Source organism: Sapajus apella, unplaced genomic scaffold (assembly GCF_009761245.1).
Source record: "Sapajus apella isolate SASKATOON/1434 unplaced genomic scaffold, GSC_monkey_1.0 scaffold61, whole genome shotgun sequence".
NCBI classification, from domain to species: Eukaryota; Metazoa; Chordata; class Mammalia; order Primates; family Cebidae; genus Sapajus; species Sapajus apella.
The window spans coordinates 1,329,511-1,346,385 of record NW_022437001.1 but is presented as its reverse complement, the minus strand read 5'-3'; the positions used below and the strand labels follow the sequence as shown (position 1 = coordinate 1,346,385).

General features: G+C 39.1%; 1 protein-coding gene and 1 long non-coding RNA gene across 4 annotated transcripts in view; one reads left to right on the top strand and one right to left on the bottom strand.

Annotated features, from left to right (window-relative positions):
• Positions 1-16,875, bottom strand: part of GATB (glutamyl-tRNA amidotransferase subunit B) — a 90,592-nt gene that overhangs the window by 60,400 nt on the left and 13,317 nt on the right. The gene's annotated exons all lie outside the window — the stretch shown is intronic.
• Positions 4,935-15,902, top strand: LOC116528958. Its single transcript, XR_004259305.1, has 3 exons — positions 4,935-5,222; positions 7,681-7,687; positions 15,891-15,902. It is a non-coding gene; the product is annotated as an uncharacterized LOC116528958 (long non-coding RNA).

The window sequence follows — 16,875 nt, the reverse complement described above, 5'->3', positions numbered from 1 at the left end:
TCAAAGACAAGGTGTTTGAATTAACCCAATCCAACAAAGACAAAGAAAAAAGAATAAGAAAAAATGAACAAAGACTACAAGAAGACTGGGATTACGTTAAATAACCAAACCTAAGAATAATTGGTGTTCCTGAGGAAGAAGACAATTTAAAAGCTTGGAAAACATATTTGGGGGAATAATCAAGGAAAACCTCCCCAGCCTTGCTAGAGACCTAGACATGCAAACACAAGAAGCACAAAGAACACCTGGGAAATTCATCACCAAAAAATCTTCACCTAGGCACACTCTCATCAGGTTATCCAAAGTTAAGATGAAGGAAAGAATCTTAAGAGCTGTGAGACAGAAGCACCAGGTAACCTATAAAGGAAAACTTGGATTAACAGCAGATTTCTCAGCAGAAACCCTAAAAGCTAGAAGGGATTGGGGCTCTATCTTCAGCCTCCTCAAACAAAACAATTATCAGTCAAGAATTTTGTATCCAGTGAAACCAAGCATCATATATGAAGGAAAGATACAGTCATTTTGACACAAACAAATGCTGAGAGAATTCACCATTACCAAGCCACCACTATAAGAATTGCTAAAAGGAGCTCTAAATCTTGAAACAAACCCTGAAAACACATCAAAACAAAATCTCTTTAAAGCATAAATCACCCAAGACCTATAAAATAAAAATACAAATTAAAAAAAAAAAAAAAACGAAAAGCAAATGAACAAAAATACTCAAATTACGCAGGCAACAAAGAGCATGATGAATGCAATGGTACCTCACGTTTCAATAATTACACTGAATACAAATGGCCTAAATGCTCCACTTAAAAAGATATAGAACTGCAGAATGGATAAGAACTCAATCAACTATCTGCTGCCTTCAGGAGACTCACCTAACACATAAAGACCCACAAACACTTAAAGTAAAGGGGTGGAAAAGGCATTTCATGCAAATGGACACCAAAAGTGAGCAGGGGAAGCTATATTTATATTGGACAAAACAAACTTCAAAGCAACAGCAGTTAAAAGAAACAAAGAGGGGCATTATATAATGGTAAAAGGCCTGGTCCAACAGGAAAACACCACAATTCTAAACATACATGCACCTAACACTGAAGCTTCCAAATTTATAAAACAATTACTAAGAGACCCAAGAAATGAGACAGACGGCAACACCATAATAGTGGGGGACTTCAAAACTCCACTGACAGCACTAGACAGGTCATCAAGACAGAAAGTCAACAAAGAAACTATGGATTTAAACTCTACCCTGGAACAAATGGACTTAGATATATACAGAACACTGCATCCAACAACCACAGAATACACATTCTATTCAACAGCACATGGAACTTTTTCCAAGACAGACCATATGATACGCCATAAATCAAGCCTCAATAAATTTAAGAAAATCGAAATTATATCAAGCACTCTTTCAAACCACAGTGGAATAAAACTAGAAATCAACTCCAAAAGAAACCTTCAAAACCACACAAATACATGGAAATTAAATAACCAGCTCCTAAATGAGCATTGGGTTAAAAATGAAATAAAAATGGAAATTAAAAAATTATTCAAACTGAATGACAATAATGACACAACCTATCAAAACCTCTGGGATACAGCTAAGGTGGTGCTAGGAGGAAAGTTCATGGCCCGAAATGCCTACATCAAAAAGTCTGAAAAAACACAGACAATCTAAGGTCACACCTCAAGGAATTAGAGAAACAAGAACAAACCAAACCCAAAAACAGCAGAAGAAAGGAAACAACCAAGAGCAGAACAGAACTAAATGAAATTGAAACAAAAAAAAATACAAAAAAATAAATGAAACAAAAAACTGGTTCTTTGAAAAGATAAATAAAATTGATAGACCACTAGCAAGATTAACCAAGAAAAGATGAGAGAAAATTCCAATAACCTCACTGAGAAATGAAACAGGAGATATTACAACTGACACCACTGAAATACAAAAGATCATTCAAGGCTACTATGAACACCTTTATGCACATAAACTAGAAAACCTAGAAGAGATTAATAAATTCCTGGGAAAATACAACCCTCTTAGCTTAAATCAGGAAGAATTACATACCCTTAATAGACCAATAACGAGCAGAGAGATTGAAACAGTAATTTAAAAATTGCCAACAAAAAAAGTCCAGGACCAGATGATTCACTGCAGAATTCTACCAGACATTCAAAGAATTGGTATCAATCCTTTTGACACTATTCCACAAGACAGAAAAATAAGGACCCCTCCCTAATTCATTCTATAAAGCCAACATCACCCTAATACCAAAACCAGGAAAGGACACAACCAAAAAAGAAGATATCCTTGATGAACAATAGATGCTAAAATCCTTAACAAAATACTAGCTAACTGAATCCAACAATATATCAAAAAGATAATCAACCATGATCAAGTGGGTTTCATACCAGGGATGCAGAACAGGTTTAACATACGCAAGTCAATAAATGTGATACACCACATAAACAGAATTTAAAACAAAAATTACATGATCATCTCAAGAGATGCAGAAAGAGCATTCAACAAAATCCAGCATCCCTTTATGATTGAACCCTCAGCAAAATCGACATAAAAGGACCTAACTTAATGTAATAAAAGCCATGGCAAACCCACAGCCAACATAATACTGACTAGGGAAAAGTTGAAAGCATTCCCTCTGAGAATGGGAACAAGACAAGGATGCCCACTCTCGCTACTCCTCTTCAACATAGTGCTAAAAGTCCTAGCCACAGCAATCAGACAAGAGAAAGAAACAAAGGGCATCGAAATCTGTAAAGAGAAGTGAAACTGTCCCTGTTTGCTAATGATATGATTATTTTACCTTGAAAACCCTAAAGACTCCTCCAGAAAGCTCCAAGGACTGATAAAAGAATTGAGCAAAGTTTCCAGATACAAGATTAATGTACACAAATCAGTAGCTCTCCTATAGAACAATGGCAACCAAGTGAAGAATCAAATCAAAAACTCTAATTGCGGTTTAAAAAGAAAAAAAAAACTCAACTCCCCTGCCCTTTTTAAAAAAATTATACTTTAAGTTCTGGGATACATGTGCAGAATGTGAAGGCTTGTTACATAGGTATACACGTGCCATGGTGGTTTGCTGGACCCATCAACCCATTACTTACATTAGGTATTTCTCCTAATGGTATCCCTCCCCTAGCCCCCACCCCCCACAGGCCCCAGTGTGTGATGTTCCCCTCCCTGTGTCCATGTGTTCTCATTGTTCAATTCTCACTTATGAGAGAGAACATGTGGTGTTTCGTTTTCTGTTTCTATGTTAATTTGCAGAGGAATAATTGTTTCTAGCTTCTTCCATGTCCCTGCAAAGGACATAAGCTTATTTTATGGCTGCATAGTATTCCATGGTTCCATGTGCCACATATTCTTTATCCAGTCTATCACTGATGGGCATTTGGACTGGTTCCAAGTCTTTGCTGTTGTGAATAGTGCTGCAATAAACATACATGTGCATGTGTCTTTACAGTAGAATTATTTATAATCCTTTGCTTATTTACCCAGTAATGGGACTGCTGGGTCAAATGGTTCTAGATCTGGTTCTAGATCCCTGAGGAATTGCCACACTGTCTTCCACAATGGTTGAACTAATCTACACTCCCACCAACAGTGTAAAAGTGTTCCCATTTCTTCATATCCTCTCCAGCATCTGTTCTTTCCTGACTTTTTAATGATCATCATTCTAACTGGGGTGAGACGGTATCTCATTGTGGTTTTGATTTGCATTTCTCTAATGACCAGTGATGATGAGCTTTTTTTCCTGTTTGTGGGCTGCATAAATGTCTTCTTTTGAGAAGTGTCTGTTCATATCCTTTACCCAGTTTTTGATGGGGTTTTTTTTTCTTGTAAATTTGTTTAAGTTCCTTGCAGATTCTGGGTATTAGACCTTTGTCAGATGGATAGATGGCAAACATTGTCTCCCATTCGGATGGCTGCCTGTTCACTCTGATGATAGTTTCTTTTGCTGTGCAGAAGCTCTTTAGTTCAATTAGATCCCATTTGTCAATTTTGGCTTTTGTTGCCATTGCTTTTGGTGTTTTAGTCATGAAATCCTTGCCTATGCCTATGTCCTCAATGATATTGCCTAGCTTTTCTTCTAGGGTTTTTATGGTTTTAGGTCTTATGTTTAAGTCTTTAATTCATCTTGAGTTAATTTTTGTATAAGGAAGGGATCCAGTTTCAGTTTTCTGTATATGGCTAGCTAGTTTCCCAACACCATTTATTAAATAGGGAATTCATTCCCCATTGCTTGTTTTTGTCAAGTTTGTCAAAGATCAGATGGTTGTAGACGTGTGGTGTTATTTCTGAGGCCTCTGTTCTGTTCCACTGGTCTATATATGTTTCGGTACCCATACCATGCTGTTTTGGTTACTTCAACCCCTTTTAAAATAGTAGCAAAAAGAATAAAATACTTAGGAATATACCTAACAAAGGAGTTGAAGGGCCTCTAAAAGGAAAACTATAAAACACTGCTGAAAGAAATCATAGACAACACAAACAAATGAAAACAGATCCCGTGCTCATGGATGGGTAGAATTGATATTGTAAAAATGACCACAGTGTCAAAAGCAATCTACAAATTCAACACAATCCCCATCAAAATGCCACCATCATTCCTCAGAGTTAGAAAAAACAATTCTAAAATTCATGTGGAAACAAAGAAGAGCCCACATAGCCAAAGCAAGACTAAGCAAAAAGAACAAATCTGGAGGCATCACACTACCTGATTTCAAACTATACTATAAGGCCATAGTCACCAAAACAGTGTGGTACTGGTATAAAAATAGGCACACAGACCAATGAAACAGAATAGAGAACCTGGAAATAAACTCAAATACTTACAGTCAACTGATCTTCAACAAAGCAAACAAAAACAAGTGGGGAAAGGACACCCTTTTCCATAAATGGTGTTAGAATATTAGCCACATGTAGGAGAATGAAACTAGATCCTTATCTCTCACCTTCTACAAAAATCAACTCAGGATTAAGGATTAAAACCTAAGAACTGCAATTATAAAAATTCGAGACAGTAACATTGGAAAAACCCTTCTAGACATTGGCTTAGGCAAGGATTTCCTGACCAAAACCCCAAAAGAAAAAGCAATAAAAAGACAGATAAATAGCTGGGACCTAATGAAACTAAAGAGCTTTTGCACTGCAAAAGGAACAGTCCAGCAGAGTAAACAGAGTGGGGGAAAATCTTCACAATCTATACATCTGACAAAGGACTAATAACCAGAATCTACAACAAACTCAAACAAAATGGTAAGAAAAAAACAATCCCATCAAAAAGTGGACTAAGGACATGAACAGACAATTCTCAAAAGAAGATATACAAATGGCCAACAAACATATGAAAAACTGCTCAACCTCACCAATGCTCAGGGAAATGCAAATCAAAACCACAATGCAATACCACCTTACTCCTGCAAGAATGGCCATAATCAAAGAATCAAAAAACCGTAGATGTTGGTCTAGATATGGCAATCAGGAAACAGTTTCTACACTGCTGGTGTGAATGTAAACTAGTATAGCCACTATGGAAAACAGTATGGAGATTCCTTAAAGAACTAAAAGTAGAACTACCATTTGATCCAGCAATCCTACTACTGGGTATCTACCCAAAGGAAAAGAAGTCATTATTCAAAAAAGACACTTGCAGACACGTTTATAGCAGCACAATTCACAACTGCAAAATCGTGGAACCGACCCAAATGCCCATCAACACGTGGATAAAGAAACTGTAGAGATACACACACACACACACACACACACACACACACACACACACACACACAATGGAATACTACTCATCCATAAAAAGGAATAAGTTAACAGCATTTGCAATGACCTGGATGGGACTGGAGACTATTATTCTAAGTGAAGTAGCTCAGGAATAGAAAACCAAACATCGTATATTCTCACTGATATGTGGAAGCTAAGCTATGAGGACACAAAGGCATAAGAATGATACAATGGATGTTAGGGACTTGGGGGGAAGAATAGGAGGGAGCAAGGGATAAAAGACAACATACATGGTGCAATGTATACTGCTCGGGTGATAGGTGCACCAGGATCTCACAAATCACCACTGAAGAACTTACTCATGTAACCAAATACCACCTGTACACCAATAACTTATGGAAAAGCAAAATAAAATAAAAGAGAAACTAATGATGACTTGTAAAACCCACATCCTGCCACTTCCATTCACTGCTGCTGAAAATCAGCTCTAGAAAGAAAACGTTACATATTAAAGGTATCTACCTAAACTTTGCTATGCCATAGATTCAATTAAGTTATGGGACATTATTAAGGCCCTTGTATATGAAATAAAGTATGGTGCAACCAAAATCTGTTAGAGAATTCCACAGTATCTATAGAGAAGTATATAAACCCTGCAAATAGACACCATATATAAACCCTGTAAATAGACACCAATTCTTTTGAGAATTGTCTCTTCATGTCCTTAGCCCACTTTTTGATGGGATTGTTTTTTTCTTACCATTTTGAGTTTGTTGTAGATTCTGTATTATAAAGGGAAGATCTGTTCTTCTAACTAGTAGAAAAATAATTTTTCCCAATTATATCTTTTTTAGTTTAAAATACTTTTAGCTTCCCCCAAAGTTGTATGTGTCTTATTTTCTATCAGTGCTTTGTTCTGTTGCCTCACTATATAAATGTACATGTATATTTATCAATTAGTGCTTCTCTGAAAAACATCTATGACTGAAAACTTCTCATTAATTGTTACTCATACTGTTGTAAATACAGGCCATCCTAAGTTGTTTCAGGAAAGTGTGATATAAGTGATTACCACTGACATTCCTAACCCAACTTTATTGGCCACTATGAAGTGGAAGTATCTGTGCTCACATTTTAATGACACAAAGTTAAAAATATGAGTATTGATATGATTTGGCTGTTTCCCACCCAAATATCATCTTGAATTCCCATGTGTCATGGAAGGGACCCAATGGGAGGTAAATGAATCATGGGGGCAGGTCTTTCCTATGGTGTTCTCATGATAGTAAATAAGTCTTGATATCTGATGGTTTTAAAAATGGGAATTTCCTTGCATAAGCTCTCTTCTCTTGTCTGCCACCATGTGAGATAAGCCTTTCACCTTCTGCCATGATTGTGAGGTCTCCCCAGCCCAGTGGAACCAATAAACCTCTTTCTTTTGTAAATTGCCCAGTCTCAGGTATGTCTTTATCAGCAGTGTAAAAACAAACTAATAGAGTAATTGGTACCAGGAGTGGGATGTTGCTCAAAAGATACCAAAAAATGCAGAAGCAACTTTGGATCTGGGTACCAGGTACCAGGTAGAGGTTGGAACAGTCTGGAGGGCTCAGAAGAAGACAGGAACATGTGAGAAACTTTGAAACTTCCTAGAGACTTGTTGAATGACTTTGCTCAAAAGACTGATAGTGATATGGACAATAAGGTCCAGGCTGAGGTGGTCTCAGATAGAGATGAGAAACTTGTTGGGATCAGAGCAAAGGTGACTCTTACTATGTATGGCATTTTGCCCCTGCCCTGGAGATCTGTGGAACTTTGAACTTGAGAAAGATGATTTAGGGTATCTGGCAGAAGAAATTTCTAAGTGGCAAAGCATTCAAGAGGTGACTTGGGGGCTGTTAAAGGAACTCAGTTTTATAAAGGAAGCAGAGCATAAAGTTTGGAAAATTTGCAGTCTGACAATGTGATAGAAAAGAAAAACCCACTTTCTGAGGGGAAACTAAAGCTGGCTGCAGAAACTTTCATAAGTAAGGAGAAGCAGAACGCTAATCCTCAAGACAACGGGGAAAATGTCTCCAGCACATGTCAGACCCAAGGTAGCTCCTCCCACCACAGGCCTGGACACCTAGGAGAAAACGGTTTTGTGGACCAGGCCCAGGGTGCCTACGCTGTGTGCTGTCTAGGGACTTGGTGCCCTGCATTCCAGCCACTCCAGCCGTGATGAAAAGGGGCCAAGGTACAGCTTGGACTGTTGCTTCATAGGCTGGAAGCCCCAAACCTTGGCAGCTTCCACATGGTGTTGAGCCTGTGGGTGCACAGAAGTCAAGAATTGAGGTTTGGGAACCTCCACCTAGATTTCAGAAGATGTATGGAAACACCTGTATGCCCAAATGGAAATGGAAAACCTCTGCTAGGCAGAACGGGAAGGGAAATGTGGAGTTAGAGCCCCCACAGAGAGTCCCTACTGGAACTGTGAGAAAAGGGCCACCATCCTCCAGACCCCAGAATGGTAGATCCACTGACAGCTTGCACTGTGCACCTAGAAAAGCTGCAGACACTCAATGCCAGCCCATGAAAGCAACCAGGAAGGAGGCTGTACCCTGCAAAGCCACAGAGATGGACCTGCCCAAGACCTCTTGCATCAGCTTGACCTGGATATGAAGCCTGGAGTCAAAGGAGGTCATTTTGGTGCTTTAAGATTTGACTACCATGCTAGCTTGTAGCCCCTTTGTTTTGGCCAATTTCTCCCATTTGGAATGGCTGTATTTATTCAAGGCCTATACCCTCATTGTATCTAGGAAGTAACTAACTTAATTTTGATTTTACAAGGCATAGGTGGAGGGACTGTCCTTGTCTTGGATGAGACTTGGGACTGTGGACTTTTGAGTTAATGCTGAAATGAGTTAAAACTTTGAAGGATTATTGGGAAGGCATGACTGGTTTTGAAATGTGAGGAATTCATAGGTGGAACGATATGCTTTGGCTGTGTCCCCACTCAAACCCCACCTTGAATTCCAACACGTTGTGGGAGGGACCCAGTGGGAGGTAACTGAATCATTGGGGCAGGTCTTTCCTGTGTCATTCTCATGACAGTGAGTAAGTCTCATGAGATCTGACGGTTTCAAAAATGGGAATTTTCCGCACAAACTGTCCTCTCTTGTCTGCTGCCATGTGAGATGCGCCTTTCACCTTCCGCCATGATGGTGAGGCCTCCCCAGCCAGGTGGAACCGTAAGTCCAATAAACCTTTTTCTTTTGTAAATTGCCCAGTACATGTCTTTATCAGCAATGTAAAAATGCACTAATACAAGTATTATAATACCAAATAAAATTTACATGTACTTGAGAGTTTATGAAGTGCTTTCATATACGTTAACTTCTCTGCACAGATGTAAAAATGAAAAAGAATCAGAGATAAGGTAAATAAGACAGCTAGCTGGCTGTGATAAGTAAACAGAGGTTATGAGTGACTACAGGCATCTTAAATGTTTAAAACCAGCTATATAGGAAAACTTCCCTGCTATGTTTTGTCAGAAATGAACAATTAGCAAGCATTGCAGAAGGGAATGTAGTCTGGTGCTTATGTTAAGAATGGGGACAAGGCAATTCTTACTTCTATTTTTAGCCGAGTTCCTGACCTCCTTGTGTCCTTGAGTAAGTCAATAAGGTCATAAGTCTCTTCTCCTAGCAACTGGGGTTGCAGCCCCTGCCCTTGTTCATTGGGATGGCCTATGAGTTGGTAAATATCACTGAAAATTCAAAATGCTATTGATAATCACGTATTATTGCCTGTCTGCGTCTCCTAAGAAAGCTGCAGAGCATGACAAAGACCCTTGATTGATTACGCTTTTTACTTCTATACTTGTGAAAGGAGATTCGCGCATCAAAATTCAGAATAGAATATTTTAAGGCTCCCGGGGGCACTAATGTATTTTGATTCCCAGTTATTCTCCCTGTCTCAGCTCCAGTCCTTATTATAATGATGTACCCATTGGTGGAAGGCTGGGGAATACAAAGGCTCACTAGCAAGAACCCTCTGCCATGAGGAACAGAATGCTCTTCAGAGGAGCCCAGCCTGACTACCTTCCCATGCCAGAATCACCACGCCTACGTTTGTTATCTCTGGTATGCCAATGGCAAAATGACTTCCTAACTTTGCCAAGATTTTGTAAAAGAGCTGAGGAAAAAAAGTCCCCAAGATGCTGCAGTGTAGAAGATAGCCAACTCTCCCCCAATATTATACATGAAACCGAAAACCCACCTAAAAATGGCCAAGTAAGAAAGGCCAAGCCAACGGCCTCAGATGACAAGTTCGTCTACCTGCAGTATAAACAAAGAATTCCACAAGAATCACCCAAAAAGAGCTTCTCACATCTACTCACAGACATGATGTGGCACTGGCCTCATGCTTTTGAGGGCAGAATTTGGGCAACTGTCATTCCCCTGCCCCCAGGTTTCCATGTGACAGGACTTTGCCTTCTACTCCATACTCTCCTGACCCCCAAAGAGTGACTTTTCTGACAAGTGACTCTGGGAAACGAAACCAAATATGGGTGGGTTGGCTCCCGTGGCTGAGCATTCCTATAGAAGCTCGTAGTATAAATTATCAGGACAAAGGCTGTATGAGTTCATTCAGCAGCAAGCCCACAGTGACAGTCTGCTCTACTCTGGCCACATGGTACTCTTTCTGTATAAGCAAGTTCGTTCTTTACAAGTGAAAAGCCTGCAGTTTTGCAGAGCTGAGTTCAACAGAGGCAGCAAGTACTAAAAACCATGTGGCTACATATCAACTTGCATTTTTCAATCAAGCTATTATCTGTAATAAAGCTGGTATGTTCATTTCCATCTGTCTGACTTCTATGCCGATTTCTCTGTTGGTTCTGACTCAAGACGGGAAGGGAGTATTATTTTTATTGACCCACTAAAACTGCACAATGTATTCCTGAAAACTCTTTTCTAGTATAGTCGTGCATCACACACCAATGGAGATATGTTCTGAGAAATGCCTTGTTTGGAGACTTTGCTGTTATATGAACACCTGGATGGGACAGCCCACCACGCACCTAGGCTATAGGGTATAGCCTATTGCTCCTAGGCTCCAAACCTATACAGCATGTTGTGTACTGAGTACTGTAGGCAACTGTACAACAACAGTAAGTATTTGTGTAACTAAACATGCCATCATGTACTATGCTATGATGACAAGATGTCTATGACATCACCCGGCCCTAGGAATTTTTTAGCTCCCTTGTAATTTTATGGGACCACCATCATATATGTAATCTGTTGTCCTGAAATGTCATTATGTAGTACATTGTGTACTCATAAAAACCATCTAGCAAGCCCCACAGCATCACCAATGATACCAGAAAGCAGAAGAAACCCAAGAGGGCAGCTGCCATGGCCAGGCATGCATTTCTTTTGAAGGAAGAGCTTTTTCAGGCCCACTGTAATTTGTTAAGTTCGGGAACTGTCCATGGAAGAAAAATGAATGGTACCCAGCTGCATGATTTCAGGCTGCATTTTTATTATAGGCTTCTAGTATAAATCACCAGAACAAAGCCTGTATGAGTTACTCGAATGGCAGAGACAAAAATAGTGTCACAGAACACTGGTAGGTTTTTTTTTTTGACTACTACATATTTATATCACCAAAGACTCCTAAGCTTTTGTACTCTCAGGCATCTTTGGTAATGTGTTCATGCTTTATTTTCTGCACATTCCTACCTCTCTTTCTAGTACAGTAGTGCTCCCTTATCCATGAGGGATAGGTTCCAAGACCCCCAGTGGATGCCTGAAACCTGGGATGGTACCAAGTCCTACATACAGCATGTTTTTTCCTATCCATAGGTATGTATGATAAAGTTTAATTTATAAATTAGGCACAGTAAGAGATTAAAAACAATAATAAAAAAAGAACAATATACTGTAATAAAAGTTATCTGAGTGTGGTCTCTCTCAAAATATCTTATTCTCCTGGACTGAGGGTAACTGAAACTACAGAAAGTGAAACTACAGATAAGGGAATACTATTCCATTGCAGATTTTTTTGTTGCATGAAAAAATTCATTTTGAAGAGTTAAGAATTCTAAGTATAACACTGTCTTCTCTGATAAGGGCTTATTATGTTGCTCAATCTCATGCACATGCATATTTTTGAGGGAAAACAAACCAATAAAAGGATGAAGAAATGGGAGAAAAGCCCTTCCCCAAAAATACTGGCAGTTTCTTGCTCAGAAAGGAATCTGTGGGGAGATAAGCAAGCTGCCTGGTGGCATTCCATTACTAGGAAAGGAGCACCAAGTTCCTGAGAAACACGGCTGAGTCAGGGAGACGCTCCGCAGACCCAGGAGATTCGCCCAGGGGGAGGCCAGACAGGGCCCCTCAGGTTCAGCAAGGCTGGGGTTGAGAAGAAAGTGAACTCTCGATTTCCTTATTGATTTCTCCCACTAGAGCCAGCTGCTCCTGTCAACTCTACCATGTTGCTTTTTGTTGTCCTTTAAGAGGAATGAGATGGCATTATCATTTCTACACAAAGGTTAAGGGAATCATTTTATTAAGGATGAGGCTTTTTGTTTTTGGAAAATGATCATCTTTAAAGGCAATAGGTGAAAGAGTGCATCCTTGCACATCTAGGGGGAATATGGAAAGAGCTCAGTCACCTGATCCGTATCTGTGATGAGAGGACCGATAAGAGACACTGGGATGTGCACCAATCTTGGCCCTAGTAGGAACTACAATATATATACAACAACATAGAAGAATTACAATTGGAAGGAAGGGATCTCTTAATGGGACAGGGAAAGGGGGCCAGAGAGAGGTTAAAGGTGCCTTCCCTGCCCCATTCTGAGTCTCTGAATCACCCATATTCACAGCCTTTGCTTCATCCCCTCCCTTCTATGAAGTTTCAGCCCGGATTTTTGGTGGGTGGCAGGGGTACAAGAGTCTGCCCTAAAAATTGATAGTCTACTCTCAGACAGGCCTGGGGTCAAATGTACTAACTCTGTGGTCCAGAAGCTCTCAAGCTAAGAAGTAAATATGGAAAATGGCCCTGGCTTACACCTGGAGCATTAGGTAAAAGCCAATGCAAACGCGCTTTAAAGAGATGCACTCTTTAAATAAAGCCCTGTCAAATATGGCTTCATAATAAAAAATTACAAAATATACCAGAAAATCATCTACCACCAGCCAGAATCAGCAGTCAAACAAAAAGCATAATAAGATCAACCAAGAACTTCAGGTAATGGAATTAGTGAACACAGACTATAAAGTAAGTAGCTATAAAATTATGAAAGAAATAACTGAATACATGAAAAAGGAACAAGATATATTCAAAAGGATAGAGAGATTTAAGAGAAAAACAGAATTTCTATAATTGAAAGATCTAGTGAACTAAAAAACTCAAGGGTATGTAAAAGAGCGAATATTATAAAGAAAATTAGTGAACTAGAAGTCAGTGTAGAGAAAACTGGCCAGAATGAAGCCTACAGGAAAGATTCTAAAAGAATTTTCCCATGACCACTATTTGCATAGCGATATGTACAGCTGAGAACTGCCCATAGACAGGCCTGCTTTCTTCATGGTGAGTCTGGAGAAATCTGATGCACAGGGCCCTGAACTGGAGGCTAATTAGGTGAGATTTCCTTTATTCATTTCTTCTTCTGGCTCAGCATCTTGTCTTTGCTCTCTCCCTAGGTTTAGACCTGACACCTAGAGGGCATCATAATACAGGTATTGATCGACTTACGACCTATGCAACTTACGACCATTAGACTTTACGACCACAATCGCTAGCCACGACTGCTCCGCGCCTAGCAGCGCAAACGTTGCCCAGCTGGGCGTACGACAGTGCGGACCAGCTTCCGGCAGCACTACCAACTCCGCGTGCACCATTTCAACTGTTATCCCAGACTCGGTACAGCAATTTGTGTTTTGTGTCTTGGATATTTTTCATCAAACCCCTCCCAGTAAACTTCTTATACATTTCGAAGCAATGGACCCAAACATCGAACGATTTGCAAGGATTGAATGGATGGCGCACGATGTGTTTCGTCCATATCGTAAAATTTATGAAGAAAAAAAGAAACATACATTTCAGACAAAGGTCACCATGTTTATGAAAAAACCAACTCCGGTAACCCCAACTGCTGCCTCAGGTGAGGACATCAACGATCCGCAGCCAAGCACCAGCAGCCAATAAAATGTTTCGTACATTTTTATATATTTTGATATGTTTTGCAATTGGGAAAATGTTTCCTATGGAATTTTTTACACCTGTATTTTGTATTTTTGTATGCACCTGTATTTTGTAATTTTGTATGTTTTGCAAATATTAAACCAGTTGTACTGGTAATGCAGTGTTTTACTTAAACCTGACGAATGTAAAAATAAGAAACAAAATGGTGTAGAGATGATACAAATGGTATAAAATGAACAAAGAAAATTATGATATATAACAATAATGAAAGAAAATTGATAAAACATGACTTAAAGATTTTTATAACATCATTTCACAGTATTGTACATATAGCCTACTCAACTTACGACCAAATCGTGTTACGACCGGTCTGTCGGAACCAATCGTGGTCGTAAGTCGAGCACTAGCTGTACGTGGTGCATACAATCAGCATCAGTGCTGTGTAGCCAATGCCTCTGTATGTGTATAAGCATGTGGACATACATCTATAAATGTATTACACATACATCTCTTAATGAGGTTAATGTTTTGGATGCATACTCATAAATACATATCTGCAAAATAATAGCCACCTACACAAATGTGACTTCCAGCAACTCCAACTATAGTGGAACAGATCGGAAGTTAATCATTGAACTGAAAGTGAGAAACTTTGTTTCTAATTTGAGTGGAATGTTAAGTAATTGTGTGACCACAGGCAAGTCCCAACAGCAGTTCTCTCATGTGTAAATTAAAAGAACAGAACTGAATGATTTTCAGGACCTCTTCCTATTCCAGTCTCACATGGTGACAGCTTCAAGATGCTAAATAGCTTTCATATCATCCATGTACTTTATTTTGTAGGACAGGTCTTTACTCAGAGCCTTGTTCTTATTTACATTTACAAATCTGATAATCTGACTTTCTGAACTAATCAGAAATAATCACTGAGCAGTGGAAAATGAGCAAGAAGGGATTCCTAGAACTAAATACACTGATGGCAGCTTCAAAAATCTGGTGAGGAGCATGTAACTATAAAAGCAGGGAAAAACACTGTAAGATGAAAACTAAAAACAATGGCTATCTTTAGCCATTCACTGTATGATAAGATAGCTCTATACACCTCAATAGACCTTGAAGCCACCATTATAACACTGAGCGATAACTGATGTTGCTGATAAGCTTGAGTAACCATGAAAAGATTATCTTATGTTCAGCCAGGGCAAAAGAATCCCGCAAAGAAGTTTAAAAAATAGCTAAAGGGTTTTAGACAGGAAAATCCTTTCATATGGATGCCTCATGTGTGTGTATGTAAGTGTATGTAAGTATACAGGGAAATATTTATTAGGGGTGCTATACACATGTTCTAGACAAGGTACTGTGAAGTGGCCCAAGAGAGATCCATGAACTGCTCTTTAGAACCTTATAATCAAACACAGAAATCCCTATAAACAACATACATAAAATATACAAAACGTTCAGTCAACTGTATGAAACAAATATATACTGATGAAAAGTAAAGGCCGGGCATGGTGGCTCATGCCTGTAATCCCAGCCCTTTGGGAGGCTGAGGCAGGAGGACTGCTTGAGCCAAGGAGTTGGGAGACCAGCCTGAGCAACATGGTAAGATCCCGTCTCTAAAAAAAATAAAAGTAAAGAAAGTAGAAGCATTATGATTAATATGGTTAGGTTTCAGGCGGGGAATACTGCATGCAAAACTGGTAGAGAGGCTGGGAAGTGAAAATGGCTGTGAAGAGAGAGGCTTTCAAGAATCCACTGAAAGTTAGAAAAAGATCTATGGCAGGGAAGGAGTCAAATGCTTTCCACAGGGAGAGAGGTGAGATTATGCTGCCTGTTGAATGCAAAAGTCCATCATAGTCATGAGTCATGTTCATGAGAGGCATCCAGTTAAAATTACAAGGCAGGTTTAGATCATGAGCAGAGTGAGAGCTGCAAAGGAACCTTCCACATCTGTGGGTATGAGTTCCCAGACACATACCCCTTTTAGGGTAACAAGGGTCACTGTACAAAACACCTCCCTCTCAAAGGCATGGACTACGTAACTATAGAAATGATTTGGAGAGTGACTGGCAAGAAGAAAGTCTGAGAATACAATGCAATTATAAATCTTTCAGATTACTTTAAAGTAAATCATTGAAATGGAAAAAATTTCATAGAAAATGGTCACATTTTGTCTTCTTAGTTAAATAACTAAACATCATCTAAGTGTGAATGGACAAAAAGATAAATACAGATGTGATTATAAACATACGCATTTAAGGACTTTTCCCTAATGATGCTATCTTCAGTTTCTGTTTCATTTCCACATTTTCAGTTAAAAACAATTTTTATAATTATGTTTAGAAGTAAGAGTCAGAAAAGCATTTCAGAAAGCCTCATGCTTCCTAGACTAGACAAGTATTTCTAAACCTACTAGGTTCTTTAAAACAAAAGCTTAACAATATCTTCTATGTTCAGAGAGTCAGAATACTGCAGATTTACCTAGCTTGAAATAAATCTGTCATAAGGACTAAAAAATAAATTAATTCCAAAGTACTTTAGAAAAGCATCACATCACCATTTCTTCAGGGAGGCAAGACCCCTTCTGTTGCAATTGGCATAAATATGTTCCAGAAGGAATCTCTAGCAGAAAGCACAGCATTCGCATTGTTTGTTCCCAGAGGGCAGGCAACACATCATATTTATTCACGTCATATTTCTTCCCCTCTTCATTCCCCTTATTCTTGCTAATAATAGTATGCACTCTTGTGAATAAAAGAAAGTTTTGTAAAATGTCGTAAACAACATTCCTGTTTTCACTCCATAGCTTCCAGGGCCAATTCTAAACACCTTTGATATGGAAAGTCCTGAATGCCTTTTTAGACAGGCTGATCCTGAGAATAGGGGAGAATGTTCTTGCATAC